The sequence below is a fragment of the Trachypithecus francoisi genome, unplaced genomic scaffold (assembly GCF_009764315.1).
Source record: "Trachypithecus francoisi isolate TF-2019V2 unplaced genomic scaffold, Tfra_2.0 Lachesis_group10, whole genome shotgun sequence".
Lineage (NCBI taxonomy): Eukaryota > Metazoa > Chordata > Mammalia > Primates > Cercopithecidae > Trachypithecus > Trachypithecus francoisi.
Window position 1 is genome coordinate 31,405,338 of NW_022681455.1, and position 22,549 is coordinate 31,427,886.

At 43.5% G+C, this 22,549-nt stretch overlaps 2 protein-coding genes and 1 long non-coding RNA gene across 3 annotated transcripts in view; 1 reads left to right on the forward strand and 2 right to left on the reverse strand.

Annotated features, from left to right (window-relative positions):
* Positions 1 to 22,549, reverse strand: part of LOC117088391 (class I histocompatibility antigen, Gogo-B*0102 alpha chain-like) — a 173,254-nt gene that overhangs the window by 149,786 nt on the left and 919 nt on the right. The gene's annotated exons all lie outside the window — the stretch shown is intronic.
* MICB (MHC class I polypeptide-related sequence B) overlaps positions 1 to 22,549 on the forward strand; it is a 280,866-nt gene that overhangs the window by 141,523 nt on the left and 116,794 nt on the right. The gene's annotated exons all lie outside the window — the stretch shown is intronic.
* On the reverse strand, positions 11,336 to 12,113 carry LOC117088440. Its single transcript, XR_004439229.1, has 3 exons — positions 12,060 to 12,113; positions 11,906 to 11,953; positions 11,336 to 11,760 (listed from the first exon to the last, which is right to left on the reverse strand). It is a non-coding gene; the product is annotated as an uncharacterized LOC117088440 (long non-coding RNA).

A 22,549-nucleotide genomic window follows, 5' to 3' on the forward strand; every position in this document is an offset into this window, starting at 1 on the left:
CTCATTTATTCTTACTTTATATACATAGAACTGTTTAAAGATAAGAAAAAGTTTTTTATCGTGGGACTTACAACCTATATAGATATATTCCATATAATATCTATACCATAAAAGATGGACATTTTGCAGAGGATAAATGATTGCAATATTTCTATATTTATGGGTACTAGTACATTATTAACTGAAAGTAGACTGTGAAATGTTAAGAATGAGTTAATTTCTGAAAGGAATTGAGACACAAAAAAATATTCAAGAGATCAACAAATCTTGGAGATGGTTTTTTGAAAAAAAAAAAAAAACCTTAGCCAGTCTTGAGTCTCATCATCCTACAATTTCAGAACTATTGCGAATACAAAAGTAATCACAGAACAGTCCTGCCCAGAAAGAGGAGTTGTCCCTAAATATGGTGGCCCTGGGACAGCTGGCCCTCCCTACTGGACCTCTTCCGCATGGGCACTTTCTGCAGTGACTTTGTTGCCTTGCTATACCACTCTACCCAGTGTCCTGACCCAAGAGACAAGGGGCGTCTGCTGCTGTGTCCACACTTGGCGAAGGAAACCTTGATGACATCAGTACATTACAAGCCGGGCATGACAGCTCATCCCTGTAATTCCAGCAATTCAGGACATTAAGGCCAGAGGTCAGGAATTAGAGACCAGCTTGAACAACATAGTGAGACCCTTGTCTCTAAATCAGAATAAAAATAAGTAAACTTAACTGGGCATGGTGGTGGGCACTTGTATTCGCAGGTATTGGGAAGGCTGAGATGGGAAGATCCTTTGAGCTTATGGGTTCAAGGCTGCAGTGAGCTATGATCGCACCACTGGTCTCCAGCCCAGGCCACAGAGTGAGATCTTGACTCCAAAAAATACATTGTAAACCTTTGCTCACTATGGGTTATTTTATTTATTATTTATTCAATTTGTGTTTTGATTTTATTTTACTGGCAGCACAATAAACCAGGACATGCAGAAACTAGAAATCACATCCACTTTCCAGTGGTAATAAGCCCAGTCCAGGGAGGTGAGAAGGAGACAGTCCTCATTAGCGTTGAGGATTTGAGGAGATCGAGATGGGCTGGGCAGGAAGGGTTTTTTTCTTTGTTTTTTGTTTGTTTGTTTTTTATGAATGAGTATAACTTTTTATTAAGACAGAATTGTTTTTATTGAAGATATATATGAAAATGGTTAAATAAGATCAAATGGCTCCAAACGTCTTACAATGAAAGCAACAGTCCTGCCAGTTGTTCTTTCCAGAGACAAGCACTTTTCATTCTCTTAGTTTTTCCTTCTGGTAGTTGCCTTCAAGGGTTTTTCCAAATTATTATTTTTTCAGTTTTTCAAGTGGGTGCATATATTAATACATGTAATTTTAAAAAGCCTCTTCAGTCTATAATGCATCCTAACAGTCCCCTGCCCCATCCCTCCTAATCCTCCAGAGCAATGACTTTCAACTCTTTTAGCAATGTCTTCTATTTTTCTCCTCACATAACTACTTAGTCATTTCTTGATTATTTTACACATTTTAAGTGATTTCTTGAATGACAGATGAGGATTTAGCTCTTACACCATCACTATCTTCACTTTTCCTCCCATATTGTCCCAAAGTAGTTACCAGAGTTAGGGGCTAAGCAGTCACCACATCATTATGACTATGTACATATTGCTCATTGTTGAGAAAAGCAGAGTAATATGCTCTTACTTCCTATCCTGTACTTCTTTCTGCCCTAGAATTAATGATTGCCTAACCACCCTTCCCCCTTGCTTTTTTACTTTTGCTTTATCTTCAATGAACTTCTTTCCAAATGCCCAAAATCTGGCAATAACCTATTATTATTTTTAAGAGAAGGGACCTCAGTATGGTGGCCAGGCTGGTCTGGAACTCTTGGGCTCAAACCATCCTCTTGCTTAGACTCCTGAGTAGCTGGAACTACAGGCATGGGCCATTCCACCCAGCTAACCTATTAATATTTCCACTGTTTCTTTTTAAAGCCAGCTCCATAGCTGGAATATTTCCTATGTTGGATCCTATTTGCTGGATCCATGTCATTCTCTGGTTTGCCTACTCCTTCATTTTGCTGGAGTATTTTCTCCAATAGCTTCCCAAGAAAGGGTACATGGAGGTAACCCCTGATTCTTTGCTTGTCTAAAAATGTATTATTTTACCTTCTCCCTTGATTATTTGGCTGAATATAGATTTAGCCGTTGAAAATCACTTTCTTTCTAGAATTCTGAAGTCATGCTTCCATTGTTTTCAGCTTCTTTTTCGAGGCAGGGTCTCTTCTGTCACCCAGGCTGGAGTGCAGTGGCGCAATCACAACTCCCTGCAGCTGTGACCGCGCGGGCTCAATTCATCCACCTCAGCCCCTGAGCAGATGGGACTATAGGTGGGCGCCACAGTGCCCAGCTAACTTTTGTATTTTGTGTAGGGATGGGACCTCACCATGTTGCCCAAGCTGGTCTCAAGTGGTCCGCCTGCCTTGGCCTCCCAAAGTGCCGGGATTACAGGCCTAAGCCACTGTGCCCGGCCACTTTTTCTTGTATTCTCTCTCTACATCCTTCATTTCTCAAAGACATCTCAAACTCAGTGGGCCCCAAACCAAAGTCAAACTCCATCAGAATATCCTGCTACTTCCAACTTTAAAATATACCTTAAATCACGGTTTCTTACAACATGCAACCCTTTGGTTCAAGCTACCATCATCCCTCACCTGAACTTTGAATTGGTTTCCCTGCTTCTGTATTTTTTTAAATCATAAAATATTTCAAATAAACCATGTGTGGCTTTATACCTTTTATTGCATAAAAAGAATGAAGATCTGCCGGGTGCGATGGCTCATGCCTGTAATTACAGTACTTTGGGAGGCCAAGGCGGGCGGATCACTTGAGGTCAGGAATTTGAGACCAGCCTGACCAACATGATGAAACCCGATCTCCACCAAAAACACAAAATTAGCTGGGCATGGTGGCGCATGCCTGTACTCCCAGCTATTTGGGAGCCTGTGGCAGGAGAATTGCTTGAACCCAGGAAGGCGGAGGTTGCAGTGAGCCAAGGTCACGCCATTGCACTCCGTCTGGACAACAAGAGCGAAACTCTGTCTAAAAATAAATAAATAAATAAATAGTATGAAGAGCTTACATACTTAAACAAGGAATTGCTTTAAGTGTTTGGCATCCACTGTTCTTGTGCATGCCAGCAGCTTCTTACTGCAAACACCTGGGACTTGCTATAGAGCAGCTGGAGCACCTTCCACCCACACACAGGACAGGGAGCTGACAACCAAGGAGTGGAGGATCAATACTCCAGCTTTCTCCCCTCCGTTTCCCTGCATCTCAGCAGTATGGAGCTTGATACCGATGAGAACCTGCTCACTGACTTTAACTGCTTTTCTTACCTTCTCAGTTCCATTTCTCCATACCTCAATTGATGCTTTCTGGTAAGACCTAGCAAATAAACTGTTTTCACTGAAATTTCAGTCTTGGAATCTGCTTTGGCTTCCCCAGTCTAAGATAGAAATATATTCATTTTCCCATCACTGGAATTCCAGGTTGTTGTCAATTTTTCACTCTTACAAACAAGGCTGCAACATTTGTCTACAAACTTCTAGATATACACGTAGGAAGCTTTCGGTATTTCCTACTAGTGAAACTGCTCAGTTGGAGGGTATGTGCATCTTCATCTTTAATAAATACTACCAACATTTGAAAAGCCCGACAATGTCAAGGACTGGCCAGAGCCCCATGTGTGATGGGTGTGGAATGGCAGCTCACTGTAGCAGGTGCGGGGACTCAGTTGAGGTCTTGGAGAAGCACTTAGTTATAGCAAGAGTGTTTCATAAATGATATCTAATACAGTCAAGATTAGTGGGGAATAAAAACACGTTGCTTAGAAGTACTTATCCATAAATCTAAAGTCAGCAAAAGTCTTTTTTTTCTAATGTGAAAATACTTTTTTCAGAGGGAGGGGGAACAACTTAAAATAAACCAGAACACCCTTCATATTAATCATTCTTCTCATATACTTCAAATTTGTAATTAATGCCTTTCTCCTCCTGGACATCCGAGAGAAAACCTGGGTATTCTGGCAGAAGTTTATATTTCTCCAAAGATGCAGGCAGGAGAATTGCTTGAACCAGGGAGGCAGAAGTTGAAGTGAGCCAAGAGCGCACCACTGCACTCCAGCCCAGGTGACACAATGACACTCAGTATTTAAAAAAAAAAAAAAAAAACTCAATAAACTAGGTGGTGAAGCAACATATCTCAAAATAGTAAAAGCCATCTATGGCAACCCCACAGCCAACATCATACTGAATGGGCAAAAGCTAAAAGCATTCCCCTTGAAAACTGACACAAAACAAGGATGCCTTCTCTCACTACTCTTAATCAACATAGTATTGGAAGTTCTGGACAGGACAATCAGGCAAGTGAAATAAATAAATGGTATTCAAATAGGAAGAGAGGAATTCAAACTATTCCTGTTTGCAGATGACTTGATTTGATATCTGGAAAAAAAACCATAGTCTCAGCCCAAAAGCTTCTTAAGCTGATAAACAACTTCAGCAAAGTCTCAGGATACTAAATCAAAGTGCAAAATTTACTAGCATTTCTACATACCAACAACAGGTAAGCTGAGAGCCAGATCAGGAATGAACTCCCATTCACAACTGCCACAAAAAGAATAAAATACGTAGGAATGCACTTAACTTGGGACGTAAAAGATCTCTACAAGGGAAACTACAGTCCACTGTTCAAAGAAATCAGAGATGATGCAAACAAATGGAAAAATTTCCTATGCTTATGGATAGGAAAAATCAATATCGTGGAAATGGCCATACTGCCCAAAGCAATGTATAGATTCTGCCAAGACCAGGTCTGTTGGGGAGACCCTAACCCAGTGGTGCTAGAGGAATTAAAGACACACACACACAGAAAGATAGAGGTGTGAAGTGGGAAATCAGGGGTCTCACAGCCTTCAGAGCTGAAAGCCCCAAACAGAGATTTACCCACAGATTTATTAACAGCAAGCCAGTCATTAGCATTGTTTCTATAGATATTAAATTAACTAAAAGTATCCCTTATGGGAAATGAAGGGATGGGCCGAATTAAAGGAATAGGTTGAGCTAGTTAACTGCAGCAGGAACATGCTCTTAAGGCACTTGCTCATGCTATTATTTGTGGCTTAAGAATGCCTTTAAGTGGGTTTCCACCTGGGCAGGCCAGGTGTTCCTTGCCCTCATTCCAGTAAACCCATAACCTTCCAGTGTGGGCTTTATGGCCAACATAAACATGTCACAGTGCTGCAGATATTTTGTTTATGACCTGTTTTGGGGCCAGTTTATGGCTGGATTCTGGAGGGCTGGCTCCCAACAGATTCAATGATATTACTATCAAATTATCATTGACATTCTTCACAGAATAGAAAAAATAATTTAAAAATTCACATGGAACAGAAAAAAAGCCCAAATAGCCAAGGCAATCCTAGGCAAAAGGAACAAAGCTGGAGGTTTTATGGTACCAGATTTCAACTATACTTCAGGTCTACAGTAACCAAAACAGCATGGCACTGGTACAAAAACAGTCACATAAACCAATGGAACAGAATAGAGAACCCAGAAATAAGACCACACACCTACAACTGTTTGACAAACCTGACAAAAACAAGCAATAGGGAAAGAATTCCCTATTTATAAACAGTGCTGGGATAACTGGCTAGCCATATGCAGAAGATTTAAACTGAACCCCTTCCTTACACCATATACAGAAATCACCTCAAGATGGATTAAAGACTTAAATGTAAAACCCAAAACTATAAAAACCCTGGAAGACAGCCTAGGCAATACCACTCAGTACATAGGCATGGGCAATGATTTTATGACAAAGATGCCAAAAGCAAGTGCACCGAAGCAAAAATTGACAAATAGGTTCTAATTAAACTAAAGAGCTTCTGCACAGCAAAAGAAATTATCAACACAGTAAACAGACAGCCTACAGAACGAGGGGAAATTTTTTGCAAACTGTGAATCCAACAAAGATCTAATATCTAGCATCTATAAGAAACTTAAACAAATTTACAAGAAAAAAACAAAATAACTCCATTAAAAAGTGGGCAAGTGTATGAACAGACACTTCTGAAAAGAAGACATACATGCAGCCAACAAAAATATGAAAAAAAGCTCAACATCAGTCATCATTAGAGAAATGTAAACCATAACCACAATGAGATACCATTTCACACCAGGTAGAATGGTGATTATTAAAAAGTCAAAAAATAACAGATGCTGGCAAGGTTGTGCAGAAAAAGGGACACTTACACACTGTTGGTGAGATTGTAAATTAGATCAGCCATTGTGCGGTGATTTCTCAAAGGCCTTAAGACAGAAATACCATTATACCCAAAGGAATATAAATCATTCTATTATAAAAACATAGGCACATATGTTCATTGCAGCAACATTCACAATAGAAAAGACATGGAATCAACTTAAATGTCCATCAATGATAGACTGGATAAAGACAATGTGATAGATATATACCATGGAATACTATGCAACCAGTAAAAGGAACAAGATCATGTCCTTTGCACGGACATGGATGGAGCCGGAAGCCATTATCCTTAGCAAACTAATGCAGGAACAGAAAACCAAATACTGCATATTCTCACTTACAAGTGGAAGCTAAATGATGAGAACGCATAGAGACTCAGAGAGGAACAGTACACACAGGGTCCTTTCAGAAGATGGAAAGTAGGTGGAGGGAGAGGATCAGGAAAAATAACCAATGGGTACCAGGCTTAAAACCTGGGTGATTAAATAATCTGTGCAACAAACTCCAAGAACACAAGTTCACCTATAAAACAGCCTATACTTGTACCATTGAACTGAAAATAAAAGTTAAAAAAAAAAGAGCTGATCTGCGGATTCTGCCCATGGCTGAGTAGGTCTATTTCAATTATGCAAACCAGCGCTGAGGAAATAATCACAGTGTGGTCAGGGGCCCACTGGACCCGCTGAACAGTTCATGGATGTTAGGGCTTCAGGTTTTCTATTCTTCTTAATTTAGTCTTGCTAGGTTATATGTTTCCAGGAATTTATCCGTATCCTCCAGGTTTTCCAGTTTGTCAGTACACAATTGTTCATAAAAGTCTCTGATGATCTTTTTGTATTTTTGCGGTATCAATTGTAATATTTCTCTTTTCTTTTGAGTCTTCTCTCTCTGTTTCTTGGTTTGTCCAGCTAGTAGTTTATCACTTTTGTTTGTCTTTTTGAAGAACAAACTTTTCACTTTGTTGATCATTTACATGGTTTCTAAAACTCTTTACTTAGTTGTGCTCTGGTCTTTATTACTTTTTCTGCTAATTTTGGATGTGCTTTGTTGCTTTTCTAGTTCCTTGAGGTTCAGTGTTATATTGTTAATTTGTAATGTTTCTACTTTTCTAAGGTAGGTATTTATTGCTATAAACCTCCCTTTTAGCCCTGTCTACCTGTATCCCACAGGCTTTGGTATGTTGTGTTTCCATTTCCATTTACTTCAAGAAACTTTCTGATTTCCATCTGAATTTCTCTGTTGACTCAATGATTATTCAGGAGCATGTTGTTTAATTTCCATATATTTGTCTAGTTGCCAAACTTTCCCTTGGTGTATATTTCTAGTATTTTTCCATTGCGGCCAGAGAAAATATTTGATATGATTTCAATTTTTGAAAATTTGTTGAGACTTGTTTTGTGGCTTAACATAGGCTCTCTCCTGGAAAATGTTCCACGTGTTCGTGAAAAGAGTGTATATTCTGTAGTGTTAAATAAAGTGCTCTGTAAATATCTGTTATCTTTATTTGGTCTAAAGTTCAGTTTAAATCCAATGTTTCTTTCTTGATTTTCTGTGTAGACGATCAGTCTCATGCTGAGGTTGGGATGTTGAAGTCTCCTCTCTAATTGTATTGCAGTCTATCTCTCTTGTTAGATGTAGTAATTTTACAGGATGCTCTTTGTTAGAAAAGGAAATGATTTGGGGGCTACATTTCATTTTAAAAAACCTTACTGAGGACTTCCATACCCTCACTATCTGCCGAAATAATTTCTTCTCAACTCCTATATCACTGCCAGACTCTGAGCCAGAAAGAGGTGACAGAGAGGCTAGGACTGTGCAGAATGTATTTTAGTAGAAGTGGTTGAATGGGAGTAGTGATGTCCAGTTTCCAGGTGCAGCAGCGACGTCTCTCCTGGCCTCAGGGTCCAGTGTCCAGCCCCAGGGTGTCAGAGGTGTGAGCAGTGGCATCTGTGCTCAGCAGCAGGGACAGTTGTTCCTAGGAGGGACCTGATCCAGGGTGGGCTGTGGATTCTGTTCCTGGATGTGTAGTTTCCACGCTGGTTCTGTGCCCTTCCCTGTAAGGTCAGCCAAGAGAAAGAAGGAGAAGGAAACCCAAGGTCAGGCACGGAAGTTTGTTAACCTGCCGGCTGCTCCACCACAGACAGAGGAGGCAGCACCAAGCTTACAGAATGAGGCGTTTATATTGAGGAGGGGAGTGTGAGGGAGGTCTTTGGGAGGGTTTAGGCACGGTTTGTTTATGCTTCGCACGACCTCCCCCTGTGCAGTCTGGATGGTTTGTAATTGGGGTTTGCTTATTGCAGGAAAGTGTGATAAGTGAAGTCTGCTGGCTTCACCGCGGCACCTAGATAAGGGCTTAGAAATGTAAAGAGGCTTGGGGGAAGGAGAAGAGTCGCAGAGCACTAGGGGGAGGGGTGGGCAGCTCAGAGAGGTTTTGGGGCAGTGTCCGCAGTACCAAGAAGCTTTTTGGGACAGTTTGTCTCTAACATTCCCCACAATAAAATTAGCCCCCAATACCATGTATACTACTTCATGTGTAAATTAGAGAACTGGTTTCCATAGTTTGCTCGAAGAAGTGAGTGAGAAATGAGTCTGTGGGCGAGTGTCAGAGAGCGGCATTCAGGGGTGTTCTCTGTGCGAGAGCCACATCCTGAATTGTGTACCTGGCGTCTACCCCATGGTGGAGAGAACAACAGGCAATGTCACATCTCATAACTGATGATACACATCCTCCCTTTTCATTTGCAAGAAAAATCCTCTTTTAAGCAAGGTTTGAAAACCCACCCCACCCACCCACCCGGGTCACTCTCTGATCTTTGATCTCAGTGGTTCCCAATCTGGCTGAGCAACAGCATTGCTGGCGGGGCTTAGAAAATACTCAGGCCGCTTCCCAGAATGTCTGTCTCAGAGTTTTATGCACAAGACCAAGGAATCACTTATATAACAAGTGCTGTAGGTGAGACTGATGCTCAGGCATGTGGGATCCTGGTGTTCTTGATCTGGAGACCAGCAACATGAGCTCCAGCCTTGTCATAAATCAAGAATCTTGCTCGACTCCAGACTTCCTGGATCTCAGCACCATGTCCAGGTGATCTCTGTGGACATGGGCATTCCTTATCTAAGTCTTCTCTAGACCCGTGGTCAGAACTGTGCAGCCTGCTCTGGGTGTGGTCTGATCACATCCCTTAGAACTGGAGGTTCAGGGTTCAGTCCTTGCCCTCATTCTTTTCCACAGTCAACCACTCCCTTGGTGCTTCATCCATGCTTGAGGTCTTTTGTATCGTTTATATGATGTGACCTCCTAGATATATTTCTCCTGCCCAGTCTATTTCTCCTTTCCCTAAACTCTGGAGTTGTCTGTCTAAATTCCACCCTAGCTCCCTCACCTGCATTCCTAGTAGACATCTCCACTGAGTGCCTGTGATACCCCCTCCTCAGTATGCTCCGGCCAGAGTCTTCCCATCTCCACTGACAGCAGTTCCATCCTTCTACTCACTCATTTTACAATGACGGGTGTCCTTGATTTGTCTTTCACACACCACAAATACAACCCATGGTCGAATGCTGTGACTCCATCTTCAAATGCATCCAGAATCCCCTCACGTCCCGCTATTTCCCCTGGTCACAGCCCAGTCAAGGTCACTGATATCTCCAACCTGCAATACTGCACTGGCTTCCTACTGTTTTCCCTTCTGCCTCCCTCGTCCCTTGCCTCTCAATTCTGTTCTCAACACAGCAGTCAAAGATCCTTTTAAAAGAGAAGTCATATCATGTCCCACCTCTGCTCAAAACTGTCCTCTACCTCTCTATCTCACTCAGAGCAGAGGTCAGATGCTTCCCCACTCCCTCCTGGCCCACCTGCTCTGACCACACCTCTGACCTCATCCCAGTTTCTCTCTGTCCAGCCCTCCTGGCCTCCTTGCTCTTCTGGGAACACACACACCTCCCTGCCCCAGTACATTTGAACTAGAGGATCCTCTGCCTGGAAAGAACTTCCGCAGACATCCTCGTGGACAACTCCTCATGTCCCTCAAATCTTTCCTCAAAGGTCACCTTTGCAACAAGGCACACACTGACCACCCAGCACAACAGCCACCTTCCCTGTCCCCACTGCCCACATCCTGGATCACATACCTCACAGCACTTACCACCTTCTAGCACTTTCTTTCCTTGCTCTGGTTATCGGGTATCTATCTTCTGCACCTTCCCACTGGAACACATGCTCCACAAGGTCAGAGATTTTTCTCATTTGACTTCAGTGATGTTCCCCAGATGCAGAACCACTCTGTCCTATGTCTGTCAGAAACAAAGACCAGTTGAATGAATGATCACTGTAGAGCACCTCCCTATTCTAAAGGCAATATCTTTATTAACATACCCTCAGGCCAAATGCTGTTTTGTGGCAGCTATGGCACAAGGTCCCCTCACACTGACACTGAGGCCACCTGTGCTTTTCTCAACAGTGCTGCTTGTGTGTCCTCCCTCCCCCATCCCTCCTCCCACACCAACCCCCTCTCCCCACCCCAGCACACTGCAGCACACAACCAGGTTCTCTCTTCAGGAAAGAACAGTCCTGGATGATGGGTCCAATTTCACAAACAAATATAAATCTAAATTAGATTCTGCTTTAGATTCATGAGTTGATATTGGAGCCAGCACCAAGATCACTAGAACCAGGGCCGGGAGAGAGAGCAGGAGATCAGAGCAGAAGAGGAGCCCTAGAAGGAGGGCAGGAGCTGAATGGGTCTGAAAACTTGTCTCGGAAAGCACAGAGACTCCCGTAGGCAGGGGCCACCCTGGGTGATGTGTGAGCCTCTGTGGTCACAGTTCTGCTGGACAAGTTTCCACTGAAGGGACAAGAACAATGGAACACTGAAGGTCACCCAGCTGAGGACTGACCACATAAAGCCCCTGATGGACTGAACAGCAACTGGACACAGGCCGCATTCACACTTGGCTCCTCACAGCCTTCTCCACCCCCACCTGCAACAAACTCAGCACAGCTAATACACGGATTCTGAAAGGTTCTCAGGTCTTTATTTCCTCTCTCAAATTCTAGGAATTGACTTATTTTATTAACCCATCAACCTCTCATGGAAAATATTTGAGAAAACAAATTTCTATTCAGATTCTCATTTTCAGTAGGGAAGTAAGAGGTTGCAGTTCAGTGCACCATGAAGTTGAGACTGAAATGGAGACATCCAGCCCCAACTCTCAGGAACAGGAAGGATGACTGGGGAGGGAACACAGGTCAGCGTGGGGACACGGGTCACGGTGGACACGGGGGTGGGCTGTCTCTCCACCGCCTCACATTATGCTAACAGGGAGGCAGGCACATTCAGATGCCTTCGCAGAAAGAGATGCCAGAGGCTCTTGAAGTAACAAAGGGGAGATGTGAAGAAATCCTGATCTCAGTCCCATATAAAGCAGCTGTCTCAGCCTGCAGAAGTCATGAACAAATTCAAGTCAGTCAGTTTCTGAAGAGCCCACCACACTCTCAAAACGTCCCAATCAAAGAATCCCCATAACCCAGTCATGTTCCCTCTGCCCCATCCCCCACTGACTTCAGACCCCCAGGGTCTCACCTTTAGAATTCATGAGAGACACACAAGAGCTCTGGGCACTGCTGCTCCCTGGGGTAGAACAAAAAGAGGACCTGGTCAGAGCCCACAGGAGATGTGGGACAGGAGGAATTATAGAGTGGATGAGCTCCTCCACACTCCCGCCCCCACCACTTACATGCAGCCTGAGAGTAGCTGCCTCTTTTTCCTCTTGTGGGAAGAAAATGTCCTGTGAGGGGACAGGGAGGAGGCAGGGCCATGAGATCTTAAGAGGAACCTTCTAGTCTTAAACCCAAGAGAAGTTTCCAGAACTATGACTGCAGACCCAGGGCAGGATAAGCAAACACAAGGAAAGCAGGTGTGAGTCCTGGACCAACTGCCCTCCTAAGGTCTGTCCTTAGCAGGAACCTTCCCCTGACTCGTGAATGCTGGAATCAGGATCCCAACACCATAATGATCAAGGTGATACATTGTCCTTCATTGTCACATGTGCTTCACAAAAGAGTAGGTGCTGGCACATAGGCCCCAGGCTGGGACAGCCCATGTGTGGATGCTGCTTCCCAGTAATGAGGTAGGAAACACTTCTACCTGGGGCTTGAAACCCCCAGTGGGACAAGAAAAGCCAGACCCCACCACTCACCCCTTCCCTACCTAAGCTCTTCCTTCTCCACATCACAGCAGCGACCACAGCTCCGGTGACCACAGCTCCTAGTACAGCCAGGCCAGCAACAATGGTCACAATGGGGATGGTGGATTGGGAAGATGGCTCTGGGAAAGAAGGGGAAGGTAAGGGGCCCTGACCCTGCTGAAGGGCTCCAGAAGGGCTCCTACTTTCCCTGAGAAGAGACATGACTCCTCATCCCCCTCCTTACCCCATCTCAGGGTGAGGGGCTCCAGCAGCCCCTTGTGCTGCACATGGCACGTGTATCTCTGCTCTTCTCCAGAAGGCACCACCACAGCTCCCCACTTCTGGAAGGTTCCATCCCCCGCTGGCCTGGTGTCCACAAGCTCAGCGTCCTGAGTTTGGTCCTCCCCATCCCGCTGCCAGGTCAGTGTGATCTCCGCAAGGTAGAAGCCCAGGGCCCAGCACCTCAGGGTGGCCTCATGGTCAGAGACGGGGTGGTGGGCCACGTGTGTCTTTGGGGGGTCTGATGGGAAGAGTCAGAAAATTCAGGCGCTTTGCATCTCTCATGGGACACTCCAGCAGCACCCATGTGATCATCCTGAGAATGGACAGGACACCTGGGGTGGGGAAGGGAGCACAGAACCCAGACACCAGCCTGGACACAGGCACCTGGGATAATCTCCTATTCCTTGGAAAGTTCTAGTCTCTGAGGGGGGAACAACGACTTCTGGTTCTGACCTGAGTGGAGGCCGAGGGACTCAGAAAAGTTGGAATCAGACCTTCAAACACATTGAGTGTGAGGCAGAGAACAAGGCCTGAGAGAAAAAGTCACAGGGCCCAAGGCTGCTGCAGGGGTCAAAAGGGTATTTCCTCAGAGATTTCATGCCTTAATTGTCCTAGAGAGCAGAGGGGACCCTCAGAGGAAACTCTGGAAAACTCATGCCAGCTTACAGTTTGGTCCAGCTTACAGTTTGGTTCCGTGACTAGCTCTTTCCCACCTGCCCAAAAATTTCCTCTTAGAGAGGCGGCTGGAGCTGAAGGCATAGTCAGGGTACATGTGCCTTTTTCTCTATCAGACCTCTCTCAGATCAGTCAGCGTTTAGGCTTTTTCTCATCAGGACCCACTAAATATATATAGGAATTCCTGTATCTAACTCTGTTCTACAATTTAACCTGGAGTGACTTAAATGTCATCTTAACTTCTACCCTCTCCCCAGATGAATGGGAAAGAGTTTTTTCTCTGGCCCAGTCTCACGCTGACAACTGCTGACTCCACAAGCCAGACCTCCAGGAAGGCATTAGAGCAGCTCCCCGAGACGATCCCCAGTGGAACTATCAGGCAGATTCCCCAAGTATAGCTAGGCGAGATTACATGCTTTATTGCCTAGTTGAAGAGCTTAAAAAGGCAGCTTACAAAGCTGGTAATTATGAGAAGCTTAAAGAAACTAACCAACGTAAAGACGAAAACCCATTCCAGTTCATGGCTCATTTGGCAGCAATCCTGAGATGCTTGACAGTCCTAGATCCTGAAGGGTCAGAAAGCCGTCTCATTCTAAATATGCCTTTTATCACCCAGTCAGCTCCTGACATTAGAAAAAAGCTTCAAAAATTAGAATCCAGCCTTCAAACCCCACAACCTCACCTTCAAGGTGTACAATAATAGAGAGGAGGCAGCCAGACAGCAACGCATTTCTGAGTCACAATTACTTGCCTCTGCTGTGAGACAAAACCCAGCCGTACCTCCAGCACACAAGAACTTCAAATGCCTAAGCTGAACACTCCTAAGCCGCAGCAGCCAAGCATTCCTACAGGACCTTCTTCATCAGGGTCTTGCTTCAAGTGCCAGAAATATGGCCACTGGGCCAAGGAATGTCCACAGCCCAGGATTCCTCCCAAGCCATGTCCCATCTGTGCAGGGACCCACTGGAAATCAGACTGCCCAGCTCGCCTGGCAGCCACTCCTAGAGCCCCTAAAGCTTTACCCCAAGGCTCCCTGATTGACTCCTTCCCGGATCTGCTTGGCTTAGTGGCTGAAGACTGACGCTGCCCGAATGCCTTGGAAGCACCCTGGACCATCACGGATGCTGAGCTTCAGGTAACTCTCACAGTGAAAGGTAAGTCCATCTCCTGCTTAATCGATACAGAGGCTACCCACTCCACATTACCTTCTTTTCAAGGACCTGTTTCCCTTGCCTCCGTAACTGTTGTGGTCATTGACGGCCAGGCTTCTAAACCTCTTAAAACTCCCCAACTCTGGTGCCAATTTGGACAATATTCTTTCATGCACTCCACTACCACTCAGAAAGCTGAACTCATTGCCTTAACTCGAGTCCCCACTCTTGCAAAAGGATTACGCGTCAATATTTATACTGACTCTAAATAAGCCTTTCATACCTTGCACCACCATGCTGTTATATGGGCAAAAAGAGGTTTCCTCACTACACAAGGGTGCTCCATCATTAATTCCTCTTTAATAGAAACTCTTCTCAAGGTCACTTTACTTCCAAAGGAAGCTGGAGTCATTCACTGCAAGGGCCATCGAAAGGCATCAGATTCCATCACTCAGGGCAATGCTTATGCTGACAAGGTAGCTAAAAAAGCAGGTGGCATTCCAACTTCTGTCCCTCAGGGCCAGTTTTTCTCCTTCTCATTGGTCACTCCCACCTACTCCCCCACTGAAACTTCCACCTATGACTCTCTTCCCACAGAAGGCAAGTGGTTCTTAGATCAAGGAAAATACCTCCTTCCAGCCTCACTGGTCCATTCTATTCTGTCATCATTTCATAACCTCTTCCACGTAGGTTATAAGCCGCTAGCCCGCCTCTTAGAACCTCTTATTTCCTTTCCATCATGGAAATCTACGCTCAAGGAAATTACTTCTCAGTGTTCCATCTGCTATTCTACTACTTCCCAAGGATTGTTCAGGCCCCCTCCCTTCCCTACACATCAAGCTTTGTTGCAGGAAGTCAGGGACCCCAAACAAAGGGACCAGCTGAAGCCACAGCAAAAGAACATAATTTGTGATGATTTTATGGACATTTATTAGTTCCCCAAATTAACACTTTTATAATATCTTGCACCTGTCTTTACTGCAGTGTCCGAACATAAATTGTGAAGATTTCATGGACACTTATCACTTCCCCAATCAATACCCTTGTGCTTCATCTTATGCCTGTCTTTACTTTAATCTCTTAATTCCATCATCTTCATAAGCTGAGGAGGATGTATGTTGCCTCAGGACCCTGTCATGATTGTGTTAACTGCACAAATTGTAGAGCATGTGTGCTTGAACAATATGAAATCTGGGCACCTTGAAAAAAGAACAGGATAACAGCAATGTTCAGGGAATAAGGGAGATAAGACTTTAAACTCTGACTGCCGGTGAGCCAGACAGAACAGAGCCGTATTTCTCTTCTTTCAAAAGCAAATAGGAGAAATATCACTGAATTCCTTTTCTCGTGAAAGAATATCCCTGAGAAAGAGAATGTGCCCCTGAGGGTAGGCCTCTAAAATGGCCGCTTTATGGGTGGCTGTCTTTTACGGACAAAGACAAAGGGATGAAATAAGCCCCAGTCTCCTGTAGCGCTCCCAGGCTTATTAGGACGAGGAAATTCCCACCTAATAAATTTTGGTCAGACTGGTTGTCTGCTCTCAAACCCTGTCTCCTGATAAGATGTTATTAATGACAATGCGTGCCCAAAACTTCATTAGCAATTTTAATTTTGCCCCGTCCTGTGGTCCTGTGATCTCGCCCTGTCTCCACTTGCTTTGTGATATTTATTTACCTTGTGAAGCATGTAATCTCTGTGACCCACACCCTATTCATATACTCCCTCCCCTTTTGAAAATTGCTAATAAAAACTTGCTGGTTTTACGGCTCAGGAGCATCACGGAACCTGTCAACATGTGATGTCTCCCCTGGACACCCAGCTTTAAAATTTCTTTATTTTATACTCTTTCCCTTTATTTCTCAGACCAGCTGATGCTTAGGGAAATAGAAAAGAACCCACATTGAAAATCGGGGGTGGGGTTTCCCCTGATGAAACTTGGGGATTCACCCCTGCCCAGGACTGGTAAACTGAATTTACTCACATGCCCCGAGTCAGGAAACTAAAATACCTCTTGGTCTAGGTAGACACTTTCACTGGATGGGTAGAGGACTTTCCCACAGGGTCTGAGAAGGCCACCACAGTCATTTCTTCCCTTCTGTCAGATGTAATTCCTCTGTTTGGCCTTCCCACCTCTATACAGTCCAATAACGGACCGGCCTTTATTAGTCAAATCATCCGAGCAGTTTTTCTGGCTCTTGGTATTCAGTGGAACTTTAATATCCCTTACTGTTGTCAATCTTCAGGAAAGGTAGAACGGACTAATGGTCTTTCAAAAACGCACCTCACCAAGCTCAGACTCCAACTTAAAAAGGAGGACTCTGTCAAGGATAGAGGTGAAAAACTCACCAGCCAAGCAAGTAATTATGCTGAACCCCCTTGGGCACTCTCTAATTGGATGTCCTGGGTCCTCCCAATTCTTAGTCCTTTAATACCTGCTTTTCTCCTTCTCTTATTTGGACCTTGTGTCTTCCATTTAGTTTTTCAGTTCATACAAAACAACATCCGGGCCATCACCAATCATCCTATACAACAAATGCTCCTTCTAACAACTCCACAAGATCACCCCTTACCACGAAATCTTCCTTCAGCTTAATCTCTCCCACACTAGGTTCCCAAGCCGCCCCTAATTCCGCTCGAAGCAGCCCTGAGAAACATCGCTCATTATCTCTCCATACCACCCCCAAAAATTTTCGCTGCCCCAACACTTCAACACTACTTTGTTATATTTTTCTTATTAATATAAGAAGCCAGGAATAGGCCGGGCGCGGTGGCTCAAGCCTGTAATCCCAGCACTTTGGGAGGCCGAGACGGGCGGATCACGAGGTCAGGAGATCGAGACCATCCTGGCTAATACGGTGAACCCGTCTCTACTAAAAAATACAAAAAACTAGCCGGGCGACGAGGCGGGCGCCTGTAGTCCCAGCTACTCGGGAGGCTGAGGCAGGAGAATGGCGTGAACCCGGAGGCGGAGCTTGCAGTGAGCTGAGAGCCGGCCACTGCACTCCAGCCCGGGCGGCAGAGCAAGACTCCGTCTCAAAAAAAAAAAAAAAAAAAAAAAAAAAAAAAAAAAGAAGCCAGGAATGTCAGGCCTCTGAGCCCAAGCCTGCATGTATTCATCCAGATGGTCTGGAGCAAGTGAAGAGTCACAGGGAAGTGAAAATGGCTGGTTCCTGCCTTAACTGATGACATGCCTTGTGGAGTTCTTCTCCTGGCATATCCTGGCTCAAAGGCTCCCCCACTGAGCACCTTGTGACCCCCACCCCTGCCAGCCAGAAAACAACCCTCTTTGACTGTAATTTTCCACTACCTACCCAAATCCTATAAAACAGCCCCACCCCATCTCCCTTCGCTGACTCTCTTCAGACTTAGCCTGCCTGCACCCAGGTGATTAAAAAGCTTTATTGCTCACATAAAGCCCGTTTGATGGTCTCTTCACATGGACACAGGTGAAACCATTAGTTTTTAGGAAGTCCCAGAAAATGTATTAAATATCAAATGCAAAGAAACCCCTGCTAGGCTTTCCCACTGCTTGAGAATTCTTTTCTCTCTCTTTTTCCTCAACTCCTGCTTCCCCAGTCCTTCTCTTTGCCTCTCTCATCTCTCACACCTCCCTTTCCCCTTAGTCCCTGCTACCCTGTCACTCCTGAATTGTGGCACTAACACTGTCCCTCACCTCCTGCCCATGTCTGTTCTCCCCACAGTGCTCAGCAGTCCTGCTAATGTGAGCAAGGTCCTGTCATTTCTTCACTTACTATGGTTGGATTTTGGACTACTATTTTGCTATATGTTCTCAATTTGTCTCATATCTTTTTGTTTCTCTTCCTCCTTTGCTACTTTCTTATGTGTCAAGTAAACATTTTTTAGTTTATGGTTTTAATTCTCCTAGTGGCTTTTAGCTATATTTCTTTACACTAATTTTTTATTGTTGTAAGAATGGAAACCTGATTCCTTAGTAGAGACGGGGTTTCACCATGTTGGCCAGGTTTGTCTCAAACTGCTGACCTCATGATCCACCCGTCTCTGCCTCCCAAAGTACTAGGATTACAGGTGTGAACCACTGCATCTGGCCTATGCTACCAGATTTCAACTATACTTCAATGCTACAGTAACCAAAACAGTATTGTACTGGTACAAAAACAGACATATAAACCAATGGAACAGAACAGGGAACCTAGAAATAAGGTCACACACCTACAACTATGATCTTTGACAAACCTGACAAAAACAAGCAATGGGGAAAGGATTCCCTATTTATAGATGGTGCTGGGATAACTGGCTAGCCATAAGCAGAAGATTAGGCTGAACCCCTTTCTTACACCATATACAAAAATTACCTCAAGATGGATTAAATACTTAAATGTAAAATCCAAAGCTGTAAAAACTCTGGAACACAACCTAGGCAGTACCATTCAGGACATAGGCATGGGCAACGATTTTATGACAAAGATGCCAAAAGCAAGTGAAACAAAAGCAAAATTCAACAAATAGAATCTAATTAAACTAAAGAGCTTCTGCACAGGAAAAGAAACTATCAACAGAATAAGCAACCTACAGAATGGGGCAAAATTTTTTGCAAACTGTGCATCTGACAAAGGAGGTCTGATATCTAGCATCTATAAGGAACTTAAACAAATTTACAAGAAAAAACAACTCCATTAAAAAGTGGGCAAAGCGTATGAACAGACACTTCTCAAAAGAAGACATACATGCAGCCAACAGACATATGAAAAAAAGCCCAACATCACTGGTCATTAGAGAAATACAAATCAAAACCATAGCAAGATACCATTTCACACCAGGCAGAATGGCTATTACTAAAAAGTCAAAAAATAACAGATGCTGGCAAGGTTGTGCAGAAAAAGGAACACTTATACACTGTTGGTGGGAGTGCAAATTAGGTCAGCCATTGTGGAAGACAGTGTGGTGATTTCTCAAAGACCTAAAGACAGAAATACCATTATACTCAAAGGAATATAAGTCATTCTGTTATAAAGACATAGGCACATATGTTCATTGCAGCAGCATTCACAATAGAAAAGACATGGAATCAACTTAAATGTCCATCAGTGATAGACAGGATAAAGACAATGTGATAGATATATACCATGGAATACTATGCAGCCAGAAAAAGGAATGAGACCATGTCCTTTGCAGGGCCATGGATGGAGCTGAAAGCCATTAACTTTAGCAAACTAATGCAGGAATAGAAAACCAAATATTGCATGTTCTCACTTATAAGTAGGAGCTAAATGATAAGAACACATAGAGACATAGAGGGGAACAGCACACACTGCGGCCTTTCAGAAGGTGGAGAGTGGGAGGAGGGAGAAAATGAGGAAGAATAACTAATGGGTATTAGGCTTAAAACCTGGGTGATTAAATAGTCTATGCACCAAACTCCCACCACACAGGTTGACCTATAAAACAGCCTACACTTGTACCCCTGAACTGAAAACAAAAGTTAAAAAAAGGAACTGATCTGCAGATTCTGCCCATGGCTGAGTAGGTCTATTTGAATTATGCAAATCAGCGCTGAGGAAATAATGACAGGGTGGTCAGGGGCCCTCTGGACCCACTCTGAGAATGGTTCATGGATGTTAGGGCTTTAGGTTTTCTATTCTTCCTAATTTAATCTTGCTAGGTTGTATGTTTCCTGGAATTTATCCATAACCTCCAGATTTTCCACTTTGTCAGTAGAGAATGTTTTCTAATAGGTTCTGATGATCTTTTGTGTTTTTGTGGTATCACTTGTAATGTTTCTCTTTTCTGATTTTGAGTCTTCTCTCTTTTTTTCTAGGTTTATCTAGCTAGTGGTTTATCACTTTTGTTTATGTTTTTAAAGAGCAAACTTTTGTCTTTGTTGATCATTTACATGGTTTTTAAAGTCTTTATTTAGTTCTGCTCTGGTCTTTATTATTTATTTTCTGCTAATTTTGGATGTGATTTGTTGCTTTTCTAGTTCCTTGAAGTTCATTGTTATATTGTTAGTTTGTAATGTTTCTAGTATTCTTAGGTAGGCATTTATTGTTATAAACTTCCCTTTTAGCCCTGTTTAGCTGTATCCCACAGGATTTAATATGTTGCATTTCCATTTTCATTTGTTTCAAGAAACTTTTTTTTTTTTTTTTTTTGAGACAAAGATTCACTCTTGTTGCCCAGGCTGGAGTGCAATGGCACGATCTCAGCTCACCGCAACCTCCGCCTCCCAGGTTCAAGTGCTTTTCCTGCCTCAGCCTCCTGAGTAGCTGGGATTACAGGCATGGGCCACCACACCCAGCTAATTTTTTTTTATTTTTAGTAGAGACAGGGTTTCTCCATGTTGGTCAGGCTGGTCTTGAACTTCCAACCTCAGGTGATCGCATGCCTCGGCCTCCCAAAGTGCTGGGATTATGGGAGTGAGCCACTGCACGTGGCCAAGAAACTTTTTGATTTCCATTTGAATTTCTCTGTTGACTCAGTGGTTATTCAGGAGCATGTTGTTTCATTTCCATTTTTTTGGCCAGTTGCCCACATTTCTCTTGGTGTACATTTCTAGTTTTATTCCATTGTGGCCGGAGAAGATATTTAATAAGATTTCAGTTTTTGAAAATTTGTTGAGACTTGTTTTGTGGCTTAACATAAGTTCTCTCTTGGAAAATGTTCCAAGTGTGCATGAAAATAATGTGTATTCTGTAATGTTAGATAGAATGCTCTGTGTTAGGCCTCTGAGCCCAAGCCTGCACATATATATCCAGATGGCCTGAAGTGAGTGAAGAATCACAAAAAAGTGAAAATGGTCAGTTCCTGCCTTAACTGTGACATTACCTTGTGAAATTCCTTCTCCTGGCTCATGCTGGCTCAAAAGCTCCCCCACTGAGCACCTTGGGACCTCCCCCCACCAACCCTGCCTGCCAGAGAACAATCCCCTTTGACTATAATTTTCCACTACCTACCCAAATCCTCTGAAATGGCCCCACCCCACCTCCCTTCACTGACTCTCTTTTCGGCCTCAGCCCACCTGCACGCAGGTGAAATAGCCTTGTTTCTCGCACAAAGCCTGTTTGGTGGTCTCTTCACACGGACGCACATGATACTCTGTAAATATCTGTTAGCTTTATTTGGTCTAAAATTCAGTTTAAATCCAATGTTTCTTTCTTGATTTTCTGTGTAGATAGATGATCTGTCTCATGCTGAGGTTGGAATGTTGGAGTCCCCCTCTCTTATTGTATTGGAGTCTATCTCTCTTGTTAGATGTTGTAATATTTGTTTTATGAATCTAGATCCTCCAGTGTTTAGTGCATATATATTTAGAATTGTTCCATCCTCTTCCTGGATGGATCTCTTTATGACGATGTGATGGCCTTCCTTATCTTTTAAAAAAATTGTTCTTGACTTACAGTTTATTTTGTCTGCTGTAAGTATAGCTACTACTGCTCACTTTTGGTTTCCATTTGCAGAGATTTTCTCTTGCCACCCTTTTACTTTCTGTCTCTATGGATTGTTGTGAGGCAGTATTACTGGTGAGTTTTTTGTAAGCAGAATATAGTTAGATCATGTTTTCTATTCATTCAGCCATTCTAAATCTTATAAGTGGATCATTTAATCTGTTTAACATTCCAGATTATTATTAATATGTGAGACTTTGTTTCTGTCATATTGTTGTTTTCTGGTTGTTTTATGTGTTCTTTGTTACTGTCTTTTTCTCTTATTGCTTGTCATTGTGATTTGGTGGATTTCTGTAGTAGGACCATTTGAGTACTTTCTCTTCCTCTTTTGTGTGATTGCTTTACCAGTGAGTTGTATACTTGTATATATTTTCATGATGATAATGTTGATATGTTGAAAATGCTGTCCTTTCACTTCTAGGTTTAGGACTCTCTTCAGCATTTCCTGTAGGGCCAGCCTAGTGGTAATGAAGTCTTTCAGCATTTGCTTGTCTTGGAGAGATTATTT